Source organism: Ranitomeya imitator, chromosome 6 (genome assembly GCF_032444005.1).
Source record: "Ranitomeya imitator isolate aRanImi1 chromosome 6, aRanImi1.pri, whole genome shotgun sequence".
NCBI classification, from domain to species: Eukaryota; Metazoa; Chordata; class Amphibia; order Anura; family Dendrobatidae; genus Ranitomeya; species Ranitomeya imitator.
In genome coordinates this window covers 304976889-304999081 of record NC_091287.1, presented here as the reverse complement: position 1 = coordinate 304999081, position 22193 = coordinate 304976889, and the positions used below count along the sequence as shown (strand labels likewise).

Sequence of the window (22193 nt, the reverse complement as noted above, 5' to 3'; positions counted from 1 at the left end):
TGATAAATCTTAAATGAGTGAATATGAAATGAAGATTTAAATAAAACATCTACAAAAGCCTCCATCAGAGTCAGTACTATGTATATTTATAACAGGGTAGAAAAGGTTCCCATATAAAGCTTGCGTGAAACTGGCCTAAAGGTCAGATGCCGCCTCATTACAATGGCTTCTGATTTTTTCAGAATCTGATCGATATGATAAATCTGCTATAATCCATTTGACGCCAGGATTTAATTGTTAGACGGGAGAGGGAGGGTTGGAGCGGGGATCTCTTACAAAACATTACGTTTTCTCATAGACTTGTATTAGCGATGGATGGCCTCATGTTTCATCAGTCATTCGCTGGATCCGTTGAAAATTGTTTACCCGGTGGCTGGAGAAAAAGGACATAGTAACTTTTTTTTGTTTTCAACGAAAAAAAAACAGACAGCGACGGATCCGGTGCCGTCTGTCGTTTGCTGGTAGGGAAGCCTATGGCGACGGATTCCGTTTTTTTTAACTGAGCATGCTCCGATTTTTTTTTAGGATCCAATTAGCTGGATCGGCTAGTCGGATCCAGCGAAAAAATGGATCCGTCGCATCAGTTTTTTGTACAATCTGCAACGGATCCGTTTTTTTTTCAAACATTCGACAGATTGTGACTAATGGCAAAAACTGATGTGTGAAAGCAGCCTTACATCACATTTCATCAAACAAAGAATTTTTTCACATTTTTCTGATCCCGAAAAAATCAAAACAAAACAAGCACGATGTCTATATACCGTACATCCTCAAGAATAAGCCGACCCGAGTATAAGCCGAGACCCCTAATTTTGCCACAAAAAAACTGTGAAAACTTAATGACTCGAGTATAAGCCTAGGGTGGAAAATGCAGCAGCTACCGGTAAACGTCAAAAATAAAAATAGATACCAATAAAAGTAAAATTAATTGAGACATCAGTAGGTTAAGTGTTTTTGAATATCCATATTGAATCAGGAGCCCCATATAATGCTCCATACAGTTTATGATGGGCCCCATAAGATGCTCCATATTAAAATGTGCCGCATATAATGCTGCATAAAGGTTAATAATGGCCCCATAAGATGCTCCATAGACACATTTGCCCAATATAATGCTGCACAAATGTTGATTATGACCCCATAAGATGCTCCATACAGACATTTGCCCCATACACTGCTGCACAAATGCTGATTATGGCCCCATAAGATGCTTCATACAGACATTTTCCCCATATAATGCTGCACAAATGCTGATTATGGCCCCATAAAATGCTCCATACAGACATTTGCCCCATACACTGCTGCACAAATGCTGATTATGGCCCCATAAGATGCTTCATACAGACATTTTCCCCATATAATGCTGCACAAATGCTGATTATGGCCCCATAAGATGCTTCATACAGACATTTTCCCCATATAATGCTGCACAAATGCTGATTATGGCCCCATAAAATGCTCCATACAGACATTTGCCCCATATGCTGTTGCTACGATTAAAAAGAAAAAAGTCACATACTCACCTCTTGTCGCTCAGGCCCCCAACACTTGCTATAGTCACCTTTCCCCGTTCCACCGCTGGGCGCCGTTGCATCTTCTGCACTGAAGTTCAGGCAGAGGGTGGCGCGCACACTAATCGCGTCATCGTGCCCTCTGACCTGAGCGTCACTGCAGAGGACGCGGAAGACGGAGCCCGGCGGTGGAACGCAGACAGGTGAATATCGCGCAATGCCCCCCCGTTATACTCACCTGCTCCTGGTGCGGTCCCTGTACGTTCCTGGTTCTCTGGGCGCCGGCAGCTTCTTCCTGTGTTGCGCGGTCACATGGTATCGCTCATTACAATAATGAATATGCGGCTCCACCCCTATGGGAGTGGAGTCGGGTCCATATTCACTACTGTAATGAGTGGTACCATGTGCCCTCTCAACACAGGAAGAAGCAGCCGACGCCCGAAGAACCAGGGACCGCGCCAGGAGCAGGTGAGTATGATTACACAGCTGCCGCACCCCCTCCCCTGCCGACCCCTGGGAATGACTCAAGTATAAGCCGAGAGGGGAATTTTCAGCCTAAAAAAATGGGCTGAAATTCTCAGCTTACACTCGAGTATATACGGTAAATTGCAAAGTAAAAAAAAACAACGTTAAGGTTTTTGGAATATGGGGACAAAAAATACAAAACGGAAATAATGAAAAATGGCCTCAGAGAAGGGGTTAGAAACAAGGGTGTTTTTAGAATTAACCTTGGAATGAGCTATGAATCATATGGACTTTAAGGTTATGTTATATTTCCAATTAAAAAAATTGAATGCAATCGCGCCCCATAAGCTTTATGTAGTTGCATACAGCTCTGGCAAAAATTAAGAGACCACTGCAAAATTTTCAGTTTGTCTGATTTTTCTCTTACATTTTTGAGTAAAATGAAAATTATTCTTTTATTCTATAAACTACTGACAACATGTCTCCGAATTTCCAAGCAATAAATTTTGTATTTATTTTCTGAAAATGAGAAATGGTCAAAATATCAAAAAATGCGTTGCTTGCAGACCTCAAATAATGCAAAAAACCAAGTTCATAATCATTTAGAAACATCAATACTAATGTTTTAGCTCAGAAAGAGTTCAGAAATTAATATTTTGTGGAATAACCATGATTTTTATTCACAGCTTTCATGCATCTTGGCATGCTTTCCTCCTGTCTTTCAACACTGCTTTTGAGTGACCTTTTGCCACTCCTGGTACAAAAATGTAAGCAGTTCTTTGTTTGATGGCTTGTGACTATCCATCTTCCTCTTGATTACATTCCAGAGGTTTCCAATGGGGCTCAGGTCTGTAGATTGGGTTGGCCATGACAGGGATTTGATGTGGTTGTCCTTCATCCACACCTTGATTGACCTAGCTGTGTGGCATGGCGCATTGTCCTGCTGGAAAAACCAGTTCTCAGAGTAGGGAAACATTGCCTGAGAAGAAGGAATCAACTGTTTTTCCAGGATAATCTTGTATGCGGCTTGATTCATAAGTCCTTCTTCCCTGTGGTTTGACTGATCAGTGGGGATCTCAGGATCAATTGGTTTCAGAGAAAGAAAACAAAGCTGCTAGAATGGTCCAGTCAATTACCTGGCCTAAATCCAAATGAACATTTATGGAAGAAAATAAAGCTCATATTTAATAGAAGGAGCCTACGGAAGCTTCAGGATTTGAAAAATGTTTGTGTGGAAGAATAGGCAAAAATCACACCTGAGCAATGCATGTGACTAGTTTCTCCATACAGGATGCGTCGAAGCTGTTATCACCAACAAACGCTTGTGTACGAAGTATTAAATACATTTCAGAAAGCATGTTTAATACTTTTTCCTTGTCTCATTTCTCATTATTACACATAACTTATTTTATGGACATCTGTGGTTTATTTGCCTGTGTGAATTGGATGCGTTGTTACCTACATCTGGTGAGAATTTCATATCAATAGCACCTTTAAAATATTTACTTAGAAAATTGTATATATGTTTGTATGCATGTGTGGTATATATATATATATATATATATATATATATATATATATATATATATATATATATACATAAATGAGGGCAGCACAATGCTCACCAGTGGGTGCCTCCTGGATAAGACCGTCCACATGTCCATCCACATAATGTGCCAAACAGAAAAAGAAGGCGGCACTCCAATGGTTTGTAAAGGTGAAAAGGCTGTGAAGTTTATTTCAGACCCACATCTCGCGACGTTTCGGCTTGCACTGAGCCTTTCTCAAGCCATGAGAAAGGCTCAGTGCGAGCCGAAACGTCGCGAGATGTGGGTCTGAAATAAACTTCACAGCCTTTTCACCTTTACAAACCATTGGAGTGCTGCCTTCTTTTTCTGTTTGGTGTGTATATATATATATTTTTTTTTATAGTGCAGCAGTGTTGATGCTTTGTGACAGAGAGGCAGTGACCACAGGAGAGTTCAAAACAAAGTGTATTTAATGTCCAACATACAAACAGAGAACAATTATTAACATTTTTTAACCTGTGACATACGTGGCTGGGCAATATACTACGTGGCTGGGCAATATACTACGTCGCTGTGCAATATGCTATGTGGCTCTGTGTTGTATACTACGTCACTCGGCAATATACTACATGGTTCTGTGCTGTATACTACATGACTGGGCAATATACTACGTCACTCGGCAATATACTATAAGGCTTGGAAATATACTACTTGACTGGGCAATATACTACGTGGCTCTGTGCTGCATACTACGTCACTGGGCAATATACTACGTGGCTGGGCAATATACTACGTGGCTCTGTGCTGTATACTACATGGCTCTGTGCTGTATACTATGTGGCTCTGTGCTGTATACTACGTAACTAGGCAATATACTACGTGACTGGGCAATATACTACGTGGCTGGGCAATATACGTGGCTCTGTGCTGTATACTACGTAACTGGGCAATATACTACGTGGCTGGGCAGTATACTACATGGCTGGGCGGTATACTACGTGGACATGCATATTCTAGAATACCCGATGCGTTAGAATCGGGCCACCATCTAGTATCGGTGGTGAATGTTCTGCTGCCTGCAACATCCTCCAGCATGACCGGTTTGGCAGTGGGTCAGTAATGGTGTGGCAAGCCATTTCTTTGGAGGAATGCACAGCCCTCCATGTGCTCGCCAGAGGTACCCCGACTTCCATTACATACTGGGATGAGATCTTCAGACCCATAGTGAGACGATATACAGATGCAGTGGGCCCTGGGTTCCTTCTGATGCATGACAATGCTAGGCTTTAAACGGCTGAAGCGTCATCAGTCCCTGCAAAATAAAGGCATTGATGCTATGGACTTGTCTGCCCATTCTCTAGGCCTGAAACCAATCGAGAACATCTGGGACATCATGTCTCGTTCCATCCACCAACACATTGCACCACAGACTTTCCAGGAGCTGACTGTTGCTTTAATCCAGGTCTGGGAGAAGATCCCTCAGGAGAACATCCGCTGCCTCATCAGGGCCATGTCAAAGCATTGGAGAGGTCAAATAGGCATGTGGAGGCCACACACACACTACTGAGCATCATTTCATTGTCTTGAGGCATTTCCACTGAAGTTGAATCAGCCTGTAATTTTAATTTCCACTTGGAGTATAATTCCAAATCCAGACCTCCATGGGATATTAACTTTGATATACATTGATCATTTTAATGTTTTATCATTCTCAACGCATTCCACTACGTAACGAATAAAGATTTGCAACTGGAAAACTTCATTCAGTGATATCTAGGATGTGGTATTTTAGTGTTCCCTTTATTTTTTCGAGCAGTGAGTATGTCTTTTCTAGTAAATAAAAAACAATACAAGTTTTATGGGTGCTTTTTTTTATCACTGTCACCAGAGTTTCATCAGTGTCAGTTTTTACCATCAGATTTTTGTTAACGTTTTATTGTTTCAGATGAAAAAGGGACATAATTTTCTTAAGATTCTCATATCTAGCAGTTTGTGAAAAATGTACACAGATGGCATGGATTTTCTCATGGACCCATAAATTTGCATTGGTAAGTTTGAGTCGAGACTCAGATCAATATGGGTCATGTCTCCATAATTTTGTAATGGAACACTTGAGCCACTGCATCAAAGCTTTTACATTCTTGCATAAAAAGCTTTGAAAAGTCAAGTAACTTTGGTGAAAATGGAGGTGTTGCTAACATTTTGTGACTTCAGGTGTTTTCACACCATTTTTGTTCAGCTTTGGCAAAGTGGGCAAAACTAAGGTGGGACAGGCACATGGCACAAATTGATGATAAGCAGCAGTGTTGGCTATGCCTCAAATCTTACTCCAGTAGGGAATAAAGTAGGATTTGTGAAGAGGAGCACAGAGTGATGTACGCCACTCAGACACACTTGAGTCATTAAGAAGCAAGCACCTCTTAATAAATCAGGAGCCTTGCACTCTACTCCATCCCGTCATCAAGAGTGTCCAGAAGATTGCCAGAAATACAAAGACATGTGTGAACAGCATCATAGATTATAATAGGTAGGAGTTTAATCTCTAAAAACCATGGATAGAGCTCATACAATTAAAATTGAAGTTTGAAAGAGCCTTAAAACATATGTGCCTGCAATCACACAGCCAGGCTCTGATTCATGCAGATGCTGGTTAGGGCACCATAAATCTAAAGACAATTACCCTTTAATTACTACACATGTGAAGCAGTTGTGTCTAGTCTAGGCAATGCCATCTAAACTAAAAACATCAACAGCACAAATTTTTCAGTTCAGACTGTATAGCTCACAGAGCAATGCCTACACTGGATCCACGCCACCGCTGAGAAGCTTTCTGCATATACAGCTCTGGCAAAAATTAAGAGATCACTGCAAAAGTCTTAGTTACTCACCGGTTAACGGTGTTTTTCGGAGTACATGACAGCACTACGGACAGAGAGGGGATCCGCCCTTCAGGAACAGGAAACCTACAGATATATAAGGGTGGCACCTCTCCCACGCATCAGTTGGTTTACAGAGCACAAGAGGACCACCAAGGTTAATAGCATACATAATAAACAATAATACAATAACTAACTATTCACTACCCGTGAATTACATATAAATGAAGGAAGAGGTGTACACCCAGAACTTAAGAAGACGGGAGGGTATGTACAGGTGCTGTCATGGACTCCGAAAAACACCGTTAACCGGTGAGTAACTAAGACTTTATTCGGTCGTCCATGACAGCACTACGGAGAGAATTACAGAGAGTAACTAACTAGGGAGGGACTACAGCTTGCAGCACCCTTACACCAAAAGAGAGGTCAGAGGAGGCACCCAGGTTCAATCTATAATGGCTATAGAAAGTGTTTGGAGAAGACCAAGTAGCAGCCTTACAAATCTGGTCGATCGACACCTCCAATCTTTCCGCCCACGAAGCTGCCATAGCTCTAGTGGAATGCGCTTTAAGACCTTCAGGCGCCGGCTTGCCCTTTGAGATGTATGCCAGCGAGATAGCCTCCCTAATCCACCTAGCTAAGGTAGATTTTGATGCTCTATGCCCTTTCCTACTACCCTGATAGGACACGAATACGGCATTATCTAACTTCCAGGGATCAGTTACCGCTAGATACTGCAGGATACATCTTCTTACATCTAAAGTGTGTAACTTCCTTTCCTTATCGTTGGTAGGATTGGGGAGGAATGATGGAAGGACTATTTCCTGTGTTCTGTGGAAACTGGACACTACCTTAGGGAGATATGCTGGATCAGGGGATAGTATCACTCTATCATCCCTAAGCTGCATGTAAGGGGGAACCCTGGATAATGCTTGGATGTCGCCTATCCTACGCGCCGATGTTATGGCCACCAGGAAGGCTACTTTAAGGGATAGATTTTTAATAGAGGCTGAAGTAATTGGCTCAAATGGGGCCTCTGTCAAGGCTGAGAGGACTAGGTTCAGGTCCCAAGGCATGACTCTATTCTTCACAATTGGCCTAGACCGTTTTATTGCCCTGATGAATCTGCTGACCCAGTGATTCTCAGCGATGTTGCAGCCAAAGAGGGCCCCCAAGGCTGATACCTGCACCTTAAGAGTATTTGGGGATAACCCCATATCTAACCCCCTTTGTAAGAATTCCAAGATCTGGTCTATTGGTATTGACTGACTAGCTATTACCCCCGAGTTCTGAAGAAATCTCTTCCAGATTCTGACAAATTTTTGTGGTTATCACTTTCCTGCTTTTCAGCAGTGTGTTAATGAGGGCCGGCGAGAACCCCCTATCTTTTAGCAGCGCCCGCTCAAACTCCACGCCGTCAGATGAAGGCCAACCGCTCGAGGATGGTAGACTGGGCCCTGGGATAGGAGATCCGGAATGTCTGGCAAGACCCATGGATCGGACATCGACATAGCCCTCAGGCATGGAAACCACGTCCTTCTGGGCCAGAAGGGGGCAATTACTATCACTGTGGCTTTGTCCTTCCTGATTTTCCTCACCACCAGAGGAAGTAGAGACAGGGGAGGAAAGACGTAGGCAAGCCTGAAGTCCCAGTTTATGAGGAGGGCGTCTACTGCCAGGGGATTTTCTCTGGGGTTCAGAGAGCAGAATTGTGCCACTTTCCTGTTTTCTTTTGTGGCAAACAGGTCTACCTCTGGTTGTCCCCACCTTTCCACGATAAGGTCGAAGATGGTGCCGTTCAGGGACCACTCTCCCTGCCTTAATGTGTTGCGACTTAAGAAATCTGCTGTAGTGTTTTCTGCCCCTTTTATGTGTAGAGCCGTCAACGAGAGAAGATGTTGCTCTGCTAGATGAAACAGACGATTTGCTACAAACATCAGGGATCTGGAACGAGTCCCGCCTTGGTGATTTATGTATGGCACGGTGACTCGATTGTCCGAGAATACCCGCACGTGGTGGCCCTGTAGACAGACAAGGAGTGTTTTAACCGCCTGCTCCACAGCCGTTAACTCCTTTAGATTGGAAGACATTGATCATGATCCCAAAGCCCTTGGACCAATGTATCCCCCATGTGAGCCCCCCACCCAGAAGGGCTAGCGTCCGAGGTGACAATACGAGTTATATTATATTCCCAGGGGACCCCTGTGGACAGATTCTCTTGATCTAACCACCACCCGAGGGATACAATAGCGTCTTGGGATAGGGTCAGCAGGCTCTCCAGACATCCCCCAACCTTTTTTGATGTAACAGCACCTCGCCCTGAAGTATCCTCGTATGATACTGAGCCCATCGGACCGCTGGAATACAGGTCGAGAGAGAGCCTAGCAGAGACATGGCTTTTCGTAGGGACATGGTGGGGTTTTTAGAGGCATTCAGCACTTGAAGGTGCAGGCGATCAATTTTTTCTTGAGGCAAACGGCATTCCTGAACCTGGGAATCCAGGGTCAGGCCCAAAAATTGCTGCACCGTCATGGGCTGTAACCGTGATTTTTTAACGTTTGGCATCCACCCCAGACACTCTAGAGCCGACATTGATCCGCCGATTTACCTACGATAAGGAGATCGTCCAGGTAGGGGATTATTAGAATGTTGGACTCATGCAGGTGTGCCATAACTTCCGCCATTACTTTGGTAAATACCCGAGGGGCGACCAAAATCCCAAAGGGAAGGGCCCTATACTGGAAGTGTTTTATTACCCCATCCAACCGTACCTCCACCCTTAGGTATCGTTGGTGACCTGCATAAATAGGGATATGGTAATAGGCGTCCTTCAAATACAATACTACCATAAAGCAGTTTTTGAACAGCAGCTTTATTGCGGTATTAATAGTTTCCATTTTAAATGGTTGAACGGTCAGAAAATTATTCAGCGCTCTAAGGTTAATGATTGTTCTGAAGGAGCCGTCTGGTTTACTTATTAGGAATAGAGGAGAGTAGAATCCACTACCCTGTTCTCCCTCCGGAACCTCAGATAGGACATTTTTATTGAGCAGATCATGAACTTCCGCTTCCAGGGCCGCCTGTTCCGCTGGAGAGGACCTGAGAGGGGTGATTCTGAAGAAGTTCTGAGGGATAGAGGAGAATTCTAGCCGCAGACCCGTAGCTATCAACCCCAAAATCCAATCACTACTGGAGATCTTGGACCAGGCCGGGTAGAAGGCAGATAGTCTACCTCCCACCGGGGCGACTAGTCATTGGGGAGGTTTTTTGATTTCACGGGGTGGCTCCTGACGTCCTCCACCAAATATGAACCCAGTACCTCTCTTCTTTTTATCGTCCCATCTGCTCTGGTCTCTGGCTGGTCTCTTCCGAAAGAACCTTTTTCCTGCGAAGGGGCGCCTGTAAGAAGTGGTTGGTAGATTAGGAAACTTCTTCTCATCTCCGGCCTTCTCTAGTAGCTCATCTAGGACTGGCCCAAACAGGTATTCCCCTTCGCATGGAATAGAGCACAGACGAGATCTGGATTGAAGATCACCCGGCCAACATTTCGTTGGATCGTTGGCAGGAATTTCAACATGGAATCTCTGGAAACACCTTCTTCCAATTTAGACCCTAGCTGATCCAGCCAGACCATCATTGATCTGGCTGCGCATGTCGCAGCCACAGCAGGTCTCAAGGCACCAGCCGACATCTCCCATGTCCCTTTAAGGAACGAATCAGCCTTTTTATCTAGAGGATCCTTTAGGGAAGCCATGTCATCAAAGGGGATAGACGATCTCTTAGATGCCTTAGACATGGCCGCGTCTAATTTTGGCGCCTTATCCCAGGTGTTCACCATGGGGTCCTCAAAGGGGTATCTTCGTTTAAAGGCCGGTGGAAAAGAGCCTTTTTTCTCTGGCTTCTTCCATTCTCTTTTGATGAGGTTCTGCACCCTGTCATTGAGCGGAAAAGACCTACGTTTTTTAGGGTCTAGACCGCCAAACATTAGGTCCTGCGTTGAACTTTCTGGCCTTTCGTCCGCCACCCCCATGGTGGATCTAACTGATTTAATTAGTTTGTCCATTTGGTCCAACGGGAAACAAAAACGGTTTGACTCTTCTTCCGAAGAGGACGCTGAGGAGACAGAGGCGTCTGAATCAATCTCCCTACTTGGCCCAGCGGACGAATCTGAATTTGAGGCGCTAGGCTCCCTTCTTCTCTTGGAAGGTTCTGCCCGGGATAGGGATTTCAGGGAATCCTTCACCTCCTTCCTGATAATCTCCTTAAGATTTGAAGTAAAATCGGGAGACTCCTCCGCCACCTATGGGAGCGGAGAAAAGGCTATGTCACTTATCCGGTGCTACCGCTATACAGTATCCTATACAACTATTTCCTACCGTCTGCCGCACACACGACTGACAAAGTCTTTTAGGGTAGGCGTCTGGCAAAGGGCAAGCGCATAGCGTGCACTCCTTGTTTTTTGATTTACCAGCGCTTTTTTCCCCCTACGGAAATAAACATAGGAAAAGACTGCATCAGGGTACATTCACGAAGATCTCTTACCCAGGCAGTAGCGGTAGGTACCGGATCACTGGGGGGTCGGTCCAGATCCTTTTGCCTTGATCTGCGACCAGCCTGATTACTGCGTCCGCGGGTTTTCTGCTGGGGTTTCGCAAGGGTCTCCGAGGATCTGTCCTGCTCCTGCTCCAGCAGATCACCGGCAGCTTCTGGCACATCCATAGCTGCAGATGCCACAAGCAGCTCTGCAGCAATCTAATCAGCTATAAATAGCCTTTCCCCGCCGGGACATGTGCAGGTGTGAATGGTCAGTAATTAGTCTCCCCCCTGCCCGGGGGGGAGGGGGAGGAACATACTTACCACGCTGACCCCAGAGACAGACCTCCTCCGGACGCTGCTCCCCTCTGCACCGCTCACTGCCGTGGAGCCCTACCCGGGCCCACCGTGGCGCTTCCAGGGACCCGCACTGCCCGAGGTAGGAGACCCCCTCGCTACCTGGGTCGGACAGCCGGCCTGGGTGCTTGATAGGTGACTGAAGAAAATCTGTAGGGAATCCGGTCCTCCAGGAACAGGAAACCAACTGATGCGTGGGAGAGGTGCCGCCCTTATATATCTGTAGGTTTCCTGTTCCTGAAGGGCGGATCCCCTCTCTCCGTAGTGCTGTCATGGACGACCGAATAAATTTTCAGTTTGTCTGATATTTCTCTTTACAGGTACCGTATGTATACTCGAGCATAAGCCGACCCAAGTATAAGCCGAGGCACCTAATTTTGCCACGGAATACTGGGTAACCTTTCTGACTCGAGTATTAGCCGGGTATGTATTGTCCCCTCATTCCTATCCCGGTATATGTGGTTCCCCCCGTCCTGTCCTGCTCTGTGTGGCTCCCCCTGTTGTATGAATGGCTCACCCCCTTCCTTGTATGCATGCCTCCCCTGTCCCATCTTGTATGCATGGCTGGGCTCCCCCGTTCTCCTCCATCATACTCCCCCTCCTTGCACCGTCGCTGAACGTCTCTGCATCTCTGTCCCGACGCGCAGCTTTTTACTGTGCTGAGTGGTCACGTGGTACCACTCATTAAAGTCATGAATATGCACTCCACGCCTATGGTAGTGGAGTCGCGGCCATATTCATGACATCAATGAGCGGTATCACGTGACCGCTCAGCACAGGGAGAAGCTGCCACGCTGGGACAGAGATGCAGAGCGATGCACCGACGGAGGGTGAGTATTGAGGCCTTCTGGAAGCCGGCGGCTGCAGCTGTCACTGTGCTACAGCCGCCAGCTCCCCGCTCCCCCGCCGGCTTCCTGGACCATGACTCGTGTATAAGTCGAGGGGGCACTTTCAGCACATAAAAATGTGCTGAAAATTTTGGCTTATACGCGAGTATATACGGTACATTTTTTAATAAAATGTAAATTGTTCTTTTATTCTATAAACTACTGACAACATGTCTCCGAAGTACCAAGCAATAAAATTCTGTATTTTCTGAAAATGAGAAATGGTCAAAATAACAAAAAATGCATTGCTTGCAGACCTCAAATAATGCAAAAAAAAAAAACCAACAAGTTCATAATTATTCATAAACAACAATACTAATGTTTTAACTCAGGAAGAGTTCAGAAACCAATATTTTGTGGAATAATCATGATTTTTAATCACAGCTTTCATGCATCTTGGCATGCTTTCCACCAGTCTTTCAAACTGCTTTTGGGTGACCTGATGCCACTCCTGGTACAAAATAGAAGCAGTTCTTTGTTTGATGGCTTGTGACTATCCATCTTCCTCTTGATTACATTCCAGAGGTTTTAAGTGGGGTTCAGATCTGGAGATTGGGCTGGCCATGACAGGTATTTGATGTGGTGGTCCTTCATCCACACCTTGATTGACCTAACCGTGTGGCACGGCGCATTGTCCTGCTGGAAAAACCAGTCCTCAGAGTTGGGGAACATTGCCTGAGTAGAAGGAATCAACTGTTTTTACAGGATAACCTTGTATGCGGCTTGATTCATACGTCCTTCGCAAAGATTAACCTGCCGAATTCCAGCTTTGCTGAAACATCCCCAATCCTCCACCAAACTTCACAGTGGGTGCGAGACACTGTGGCTTGTACGCCTCTCCAGGTCTCCGTCTAACCATTAGACGACCAGATGTTTGGCAAAGCTGAAAATTAGACTGAGAAGATTACCTTACTCCAGTCCTCTATGGTCCAATCCTTATGGTCTTTGGCAAACTTCAGCCTGGCTCTCCTTTGCTTCTCTTTGATGAAAGGCTTTTTTCTAGCTTTACATGACTTGTGTCCTGCCGCTAGGAGCCTGTTACGAACTGATCTTGCTGTGCACTTCACCCCAGCTGTCATTTCCTTTTGTAGGTCACTTGATGTCTTCCTGCGGTTGCTGAGTGACATTTGAATAAGATGACGGTCATCCCGGTCAGTGGAGAGTCATTTTCGCCCTCTGCCTTTCTGTAGCTTTGTTATCCCCAATGTCTGCTGCTTGACCTTGTTGTAATGAACTGCAGTCTTAGAAATTTTAAGGATGGAGGCAACAGGAAGCGCACTATGTCCCTCTGCTAGTAAATGGACACAGCCAGAATAGATCCCTTCTTTTCCTCATTCAAGACTTTTCTTTTCAACTCCTTTTGCATGGTTAAAAGATATTTTTTCAATCCTATCACTTTTGGGATATTACTAGCACTTGTTTTGCCATCCAGCTTGTCCTATTGCAAGAGGATTGTGAACACATGAGCAGTGTTTTTTATATTTTCCTTTGTTAAATAAGATTTAGTTCAGGTGATCACCTAATCAGAAGCACATTAAGTAGAATGAGGTGTACTGTGGTTGGAATTCAACTGATACTGGAATGGAATGGCTGTCCGACATGTAGAGAAGCCGATTTTTATAAAACTGTGCAGTGGTCTCTTCATTTTGGTTATAGGATGTTTCACCCCCGGGTACATTTCGCCCACGCACATTTCATCCCCAGCATTTGTCCCCCAGGAGGATACTTACCTGTCGCAGTTGCAGCTCCTTGGGTCATGGAGTGCAGTCTAGCGGTTCCCTGTGACGCCAGATGGAAACAGTTGATTTAACATGTCACAAAAGTGCAGCACTCTGTACAGTATTTTTGTGATGTGGATTGATGACTAACGGGAATTCATGAACCACAAGGAAAAACTGGCGAAACATCCAAACACAAAATTCTGGGGGCAAAACGGTACAAACAGGGCAAAATATACCCGGGGGTGAACTGCTGGGGCTGAAACATCCAAATCCCCTTAATTTTATACAATACAGACATCTGAGAGCGGTCGTAATTTACGGTCGGATGGAGCGCCTCCTGTCCAGGATTCAACAGCATCATCATCATACATGGTATATAAAAAGTAAACATATAACCCAGACCCATTACCACACACTCGGGATGGGTAACACTCTACTCAATCAGTAAACATACTGATCCGCTAGGCAATTATTAAACTGCACGCTGAATCAAGGAGTGTTGTACTTTTTTTTGGATAAAAAGTTATAACTTCATTGACACAAACAATACAAAAGATAAAACAATGCCTCACAACCATAAAGATCAATTATATGATGGCAGGTAAAGCCCCCGTCACACAAAGCGAGATCGTTAGCGAGATCGCTGCTGAGTCACAAGTTTTGTGACGCAACAGCGACCTCAGTAGCGATCTCGCTATGTGTGACACGTAGCAGCGACCAGGCCCCTGCTGTGAGATCGCTGGTCGTGTCGGAATGGCCTGGACCTTTTTTTGGTCGTTGAGGTCCCGCTGGGTAGCACACATCGCTGTGTTTGACACCTTACCAACGACCTCATGACAGGACGTCCCTCATTGAGGTCTGTTAATCGTCATGAAATAGCTGCCATGTGACATTGTTGTACAGGTCGCTACAGGTCGCCGCATCGCTGCTGCGTCGTTGGGAAGATCTCACAGTTTGACATCTCACCAGCGACCACATAGCGACGCAGCAACGATCCCTGACAGGTCGTATCGTTGTCGGGATCGCTGTAGCGTCGCTAAGTGTGACGGGGCCTTAAGCGTAGAAAGAATTCTAATGGTAGCAGGAAAGCACCAGATAATAAACATTCTTTGACTTATTAAGCCTGACAGAGCATGCTGAGAAAATATCTCGATTAAAGGGAACCTGTCACCCCGTTTTTTCAGTATGAGATAAAAATACCGTTAAATAGGGCCTGAGCTGTGCTTTACAATAGGGTATTTTTTGTCCCCTGATTCCCCAACTATGCTGCCGAAATACCTTACAAAAGTTGCCGTTTTCGCCTGTCAATCAGGCTGGTCAGGTCAGATGGGCGTGGTCACAGCGCTGTTTCTCCCCCACATCTTGCTTATCTTCCCGTTGGTGGTGTAGTGCTTCTCGCATGCGCAAGTGCCGAATGCACTGCGCAGCTGTAGAAAAAGAGTGCGATCTGCGCTATTCAGCGGTTTCTCGGTGGGCGCGGCCATCTTCCTGAGGCCGCGAGTGCGCAGATGGAGTGTTCTGCTTCCCGGGGCTTCAGGAAAATGGCCGCGGGATGCCACGCGTGCGCAGATGGAGATCGCGGCGGCCATTTTCCTGAAGCCGAGATGCGAACTCGGCTTCCTCTGAAGCTGTCGCTAAACGCGCGTTGGGGTTTGGCAGAGATCGGCGTGCCATGTGTGGCTGGAAGCGGGGAGCTCCGTACACTTAGGTAATACGTATATATTGGGGGTTTTTTTTTGCCTAGTGTTTCTGACATAGTTAGGCAATAATCTGCAGGGCATTGTAGGTCTGATTTAGACTAGCAATTGGGCGTATTGAATATATGTACGTCTGTATGGCCCTCGGTTGCACTAATTATAGTTCGGAGCATTGTTTCAATTGCAGCATTTGACAGAGTTGCGGTCCTCACTGCTCATTTTTGTTGGGGCAACGATATTAACAACTGCATGTATTGGATTTGATATTTGCTCTGTTTAAGAAATTTGTCCAGCGCTTTTGTATGCGGGCTTTGCATGGTGTTGTCTGGTTGCCCTGGCAGAACGATTGAATTTATGCGGTACATTACATGCCTTGTAGCCATTTTTTGCCGACATTGATTTAGCACATCGTTTCAGCTCATGAGTATGTGTTGATTTTGTTAAGATGTTTTCTTAGCATGCTCCATTGTCAAAACCGACGGGATTAGGCAGGCAATAGTTAATACGGCATTTAGGCTTTATTCAAACTAGCATTGACGCGTATTAAATATATGACCACATGTATGGTCCTTGGTTGCACTAATTGTAGTTGCGGCTTTGAGCATTTTTCTTTCAACTAGGCAACTGAATTTAGTTAAGTGGTCTTATGACTGGGCTCAGCAATTATTAAAAGTTGTGGTTCTTCACTGCTCATTGTACTAGGGCAACGATATTGGGATCATTGCATGTAGCGAATGTGACTGTGGCCCTGCTATTGATTCTGGTTAGTAAATTTGGACACTGTCTCTGATTACGGGCTTTGTATAGCGTTTCTATTTACCCAGGTGGGATTATTGAATTAATACTAAAACATTGCACGCATTACAGACCCCCGTTTTTCACTATCATCAATCCAATATTTATGTCCAGAGCAGATGTATAACAACATTCAAAACTCAGCATAACAATATCTTTCAATTCAAAACGTGTCAAATTTAACTTAATCGAGATATTTTCTCAGCATGCTCTACTGTCAGGCTTAATAAGTCAAAGAATGTTTGTATTACCTGGTGCTTTCCTGCTACCATTAGAATTCTTTCTACGCTTACCTGCCATCATATAATTGATCTTTATGGTTGTGAGGCATTGTTTTACCTTTTGTATTCTTTGTGTCAATAAAGTTATAACTTTTTATCCAAAAAAAAGTACAACACTCCTTGATTCAGCGTGCAGTTTAATAATTGCCTAGCGGATCAGTATGTTTAATGGTATATAAAAAGTCTACACACCCCTGTTAAAATATCAGGTTTTTGTCATGTAAAAAAATCATACCAAGAAGAAGAATTTCAGAATATTTTCCACCTTTAAAGAACTCCTCTCATCAAAATTTGTATCCTCTTAATATATTGCAGTCATCATATTATTTAGCACTGTGTACTTACAATTGCTCATTTTGCCTTTCTACCCAACAAATTATTCTCTTTTCCATTAGGTTCGTTGACATCACATGATTAATAACAGACCAGCTGAATCCTTCCAAGATCTATATAAGAACAGGAGGTCATTTTTTCCTGCAGTCATAAGTCACTGCAAAAATCCCTGGCAGGGGGAGGAGTGGCAGGGACAGGAATAAAAGAGGGGAATATAAATGCAGGGACAAGAGACCTCCTGTTTCTACATAGAGTAGATATAAGAGAATAATTAGCTGGGTAGAAAGTCAAAATGAGCAATTGTAAGTACACAGTGCTATACAATATGGTGACTGTAATATATTAAGAGGATAAAAACTTTGTGAGTGCTTCTTTATATTACCTAATCTGTGCATATCCATTTAGAAACAAATAATTTTGAAGGGGAAATAAAAATAACAAAACTAAAATATTGTTGTTGCATAAGTGTGAACAGACCTCTTATAATTGGGGATGTGGTTGTGTTGAGAATTAGCTAATCACATTTAAACTTATGTTAAATAGTTATGAGTACACAGCTGCCATCATTTAAAGGGATTCTGATTAACCCCATATAAAGTTTAGCTGTTCTATTAAGATTATCCTGACATTTTCATAGTTTCACTTTACAGTAAAATCACAGCAAAAGGATCTCATTGTTGAAAGATACAAGTCAGGAGAAGGGTACAATAATTTTTATCCAAGGCATTAGTTATTCCATGAAACACTCGGAAGACATCATCAAGAAGTGGCTTAAATTTGGCACAACATTGACATTTAGAAATAATTGTCCCACAAAAACTGATGAAAGGACGAGAAAAAAATTGGAGGCTGCCAGAGCAACAGTCAATGAGACGCAATATTTTTTTCCAAGCACTGGTTGTGTACCGCTTGTGATAATATTCTCCCAAATTATTGATCTGCCTGACCTGTGTGGTAGAGTGGCAAGATGGAAGCCTTTTCTTACAAATAAAAACCATCCAAGCCCAGCCATGTTTGGTCAAATACTACATCAAGTCTGCCAAAAGCATGTGGGAAAGTGTGTTACAGTCTGATGAGGCCAAGTTTGAACTTATTGGTAAGACTATAAAAAGGTATTTTGGGTGCAAAGCCACCACTGTGGATCACCAAAAGAACACCATATCTACAATGAAGCATGGTGGAGGCAGCAATATGCTTTAGGGTAATTTTTAGGCAGCACGATTTGGGGCTTTAGTGAAGGAGGACAACATAATGAAAAGTTCCAAATAAAAAGGTGAAGCTGATAAAAAGGTGAAGCTAATGAGGCATTTCACTTTCAGCCCGATATCAACCCTAAGCATACCTCCAAGTCAACAAAAAAATTAGCTTTGCAAAAAGACCAACATTTTGGAATTGCCAAGCATGAGCCAAAACCTGAATTTAATAGAAAATCTGGGTTGAACTGAATAGGAACGTGCAGCCCTAAAAGATTTCAGTTTGTTTCTCAAAGGATTTGTACAGATTACGGGCAACATTAAAGATAGGAAAAGTTCTGAAATTATTCTTCTTGTTACTCCGGCATTTTATCAGGTGTATGTAGACTTTTTATATCCACAAGCAATTGAGCTCGGGTCAGGAGACCTGTGGCCAGACTTGAACTTGCAGCTGAACTTTGGCCTGATGCTGAGAATACAAACCGCAAAGTATATTAGAGAGTAGCAGAAGTTTCCATTTATACAGTGATACCTTTTAGTGTTGTTTACAGAAAACTGGTGTATTGATCTGCCACAAAATGACAAATGACATACGCCTCTCGCTTTATATGTCTTTGCATCTTTCTACATCACAGAGTCATGGTCGAAAGTGTTTGCACCCTGGAAATTATTCCAGAAAATGAAGTGTGTCTTACAGAAAATTATTGCAATCACACATGTTTTGTTTTACACGTTTGTTTATTTCCTCTGCGTGTATTTGAATAACACAAAAAATACACAAAGAAAAAAGTGGAAAATTGGACATGGAGATCAGAAAAAGGAGAAGAGAACTATCTGAGGACTTGAGAACCAAAATTGTTGAACAATATCAACAATCTCAAGGTTACAAATCCATCTCCAGAGATCTTGAAGTTCCTTTGTCCATAGTGCGCAACATAATCAAAAAGTTTACAACCCAAGGCACTGTAGCTAATCTCACTGGATGTGGATGGCAGAAAAAAAAATGATGAAAGGTTGCAACGCTGGATAGTCCAGATGGTAGATAAGCAGCCCCAATCAAGCTCTCCTACAGGCTTAGGCCGGCCTCACACTAGCAGTATTTGGTCAGTATTTTACATCAGTATTTATAAGCCAAAACCAGGAGTGGGTGATAAATACAGAAGTGGTGCATATGTTTCTATTATACTTTTCCTCTAATTGTTCCACTCCTGGTTTTGGCTTCCAAATACTGATGTAAAATACTGACCAAATACTGCTAGTGTGACGGCAGCCTTAGGGTGAATTAAATTAAACGCTATGGCAGGAGACCCCACAGCTGACATAAAAACATAAAAGCTAGACTGCATTTGCCAAAATGTGCGGAAGTAAGCAAAAAATCCTTCTGGGAGGGCATCTTATGGACAGATGAGACCAAGATATAGCTTTTAGGTAAAGCACAACATCGTATTATTGACTGAAAACGGAATGAGGCCTACAAAGAAAAGAACACGGTACCTACAATCAAATATGGTGGAGATCCCAAGATGTTTTGACAGCGTGAAAGGCATCAAGAAATCTGAAGATTACCAACAGATTTTGGGACGTAATGTAGTGCTCACTGTCAGAAAGCTAGGTTTGCGTCCTAGGTCATGGGTCTTCCAGCAGGACAATGACACCAAACATACTTCAACAATCAGCCAGAAATAGAGGGACAAAGTGCTGGAGACTCCTGATGTGGCCAACAATGAGTCCGAACCTAAATCCCATTGAACACCTATGGAGAGATCTTAAAATTGCTGTTGGGAGAAGGCACCCTTCAAATATGAGAGACCTGGAGCAGTTTGCAAAAGAGGAGTGGTCCAAAATCCCAGTTGAGAGGTGAAAGAATTTAGTTGATGGTTACAGGAAGAGACTGATTGCAGTTATTTCTTCCAAAAGGTCTGCAAGCAAATATTAAGTTGAGGGTGCCAACAATTTTGTCCGGTCCACTTTTGAGGTTTTGTGTGAACTTATGGCCAATGTGCGTTGTTTTCTCCTTTGTGTATTGTTCCAATACACACAAAGGAAGTAAATGTGTGTATAACAAAACATGTGCAATTGCAATAATTTTATGTGAGAAATACTTCAGTCTTTTAGCCATGACTGTACAATGGATATTTTCTACATTGTCCCTCATGTCCACTCATCTATATATAATACAGTTAAACATGGACATTGTGCAGAAAATGTCTATTGTCCAGTCTGGTCCTCCTTGGCAGCTGGACCAGGGTAGTCTTAAAGGTGTTGTCTAAGTTTGTGAGCAAAGTCTGCACTCACTCGGTCACGATTCCCTGTGCGGGTGGCCGCATACCTGCTGTTACATGCCGACTGGTCTCAATAGAAATTGGAAGAAGCTGAACGGGTCTACTCGGAATGTGATCGCCTACATGTGATCATGTGGCAGCTTGCTCGCAGCAGCAATACTGGAGAATCATGACAGCAGCCAGGATTCAGACATCCGCAGTAATATGAGGTGTCTACAGACTTTTCTCTCTAACCTGGACAACCCCTTTAAGTTTTGCAGCTGGCTTCCTTGGCGCCTCTGTCGCTCACCACCTCATCATGATGTCATAGGGCATAGTAAGCTCCTGAAGTACCCAGGGTGCCAAGCCGAGGATGCTGTGGAGGACTGGACACTGTGCCGGAGTGGAAATCTCCTTTTGATCATCTCTGTAGACCAACCAAAGCCGGGTCACTCTTATTCGGTAGTTTCTTTCATTGTTTTCTTTTTACAGGTTTAATAACAATCAGAAATGAGCACAGTGATAAAATACAATGCAGTAAGGCGCCCTGAGGTCAACAGACTTAAACGCAGCTAAAAAAAAAATATAAAAAGTGGCACGATAATAGGCATCAAAGGGGGCATTGCTGGGAGTTATCAAAAGGGTTAAATGGCTTTGGCCCACTGATCTTACACAACCGTTACACAGAGAGGGTTGCCCCATAACAAAAGCAGGTGATGCCAGCCTGACCCAAATACAGCTGGCATCAAAGTGGGCAACTAGCAACATTTTACAGATGTGGATAAGTAACTGGTGTTTCTATAGGTCACAATGATCTCGCACCCCCGTTACACGGATAAAGATGTACCTGGCCAAACGGGTCCGGGGCATCTGAGCTGGCACCAAAGTGGGCATTGTCGGTTTTCACAGATCTGAATAAATAATAGGTATTTAAATATCAGAGACTTGGCTATGTGGCCACTATGATGGAGGGAACCTGTTTGGGCCAGGTAACAGCGTTCTGCTCTTGATTGGTGTATGTGGAAAGGTTGCGCCTGATCAGTGGCCAAAGACACTTAAAGGGAACCGGTCACCTCGTTTTTTCAGATTAAGATAAAAATACTGTTAAATAGGGCCTGCACTGTGCGTTACAATAGTGTATGTAGTGTACCCTGATTCCCCACCTATGCTGCGAAATACATTACCAAAGTCGCCGTTTTCGCCTGTCAATCAGGCTGGTCAGGTCAGGTCAGGTGGGCGTGGTGACATCGCTCTTTTCTTCCCCAGCTTTCCGTTGGTGGCGTAGTGGTGTGCGCATGTCCAGAGTTCCGAATCCCCTGCGCGCACGTGAAGAAACAGCGCGCGATCTGCGCTATTATCCCTGTCATCGGTGGGGGCGGCCATCTTCCTGGGGCCGCGCGTGCGCAGATCGAGTGCTCTGCTGCACGGGGCTTCAGGAAAATGGCCGCAGGATGCCGCGCGTGCGCAGAAGAGATCGCGGCGGCCATTTTCCCAAAGCCGAGTTTGCATCTCGGCTTTGGGAAAATGGCCGCCGCGATCTCTTCTGCGCACGCGCGGCATCCTGCGGCCATTTTCCTGAAGCCCCGTGCAGCAGAGCACTCGATCTGCGCACGCGCGGCCCCAGGAAGATGGCCGCCCCCACCGATGACAGGGATAATAGCGCAGATCGCGCGCTGTTTCTTCACGTGCGCGCAGGGGATTCGGAACTCTGGACATGCGCACACCACTACGCCACCAACGGAAAGCTGGGGAAG

At 44.4% G+C, this 22193-nt stretch overlaps 1 protein-coding gene across 2 annotated transcripts in view; it reads right to left on the bottom strand.

The window, feature by feature from the left end:
• Positions 1-22193, bottom strand: part of LYRM4 (LYR motif containing 4) — a 211430-nt gene that overhangs the window by 187151 nt on the left and 2086 nt on the right. The window lies entirely within an intron of this gene.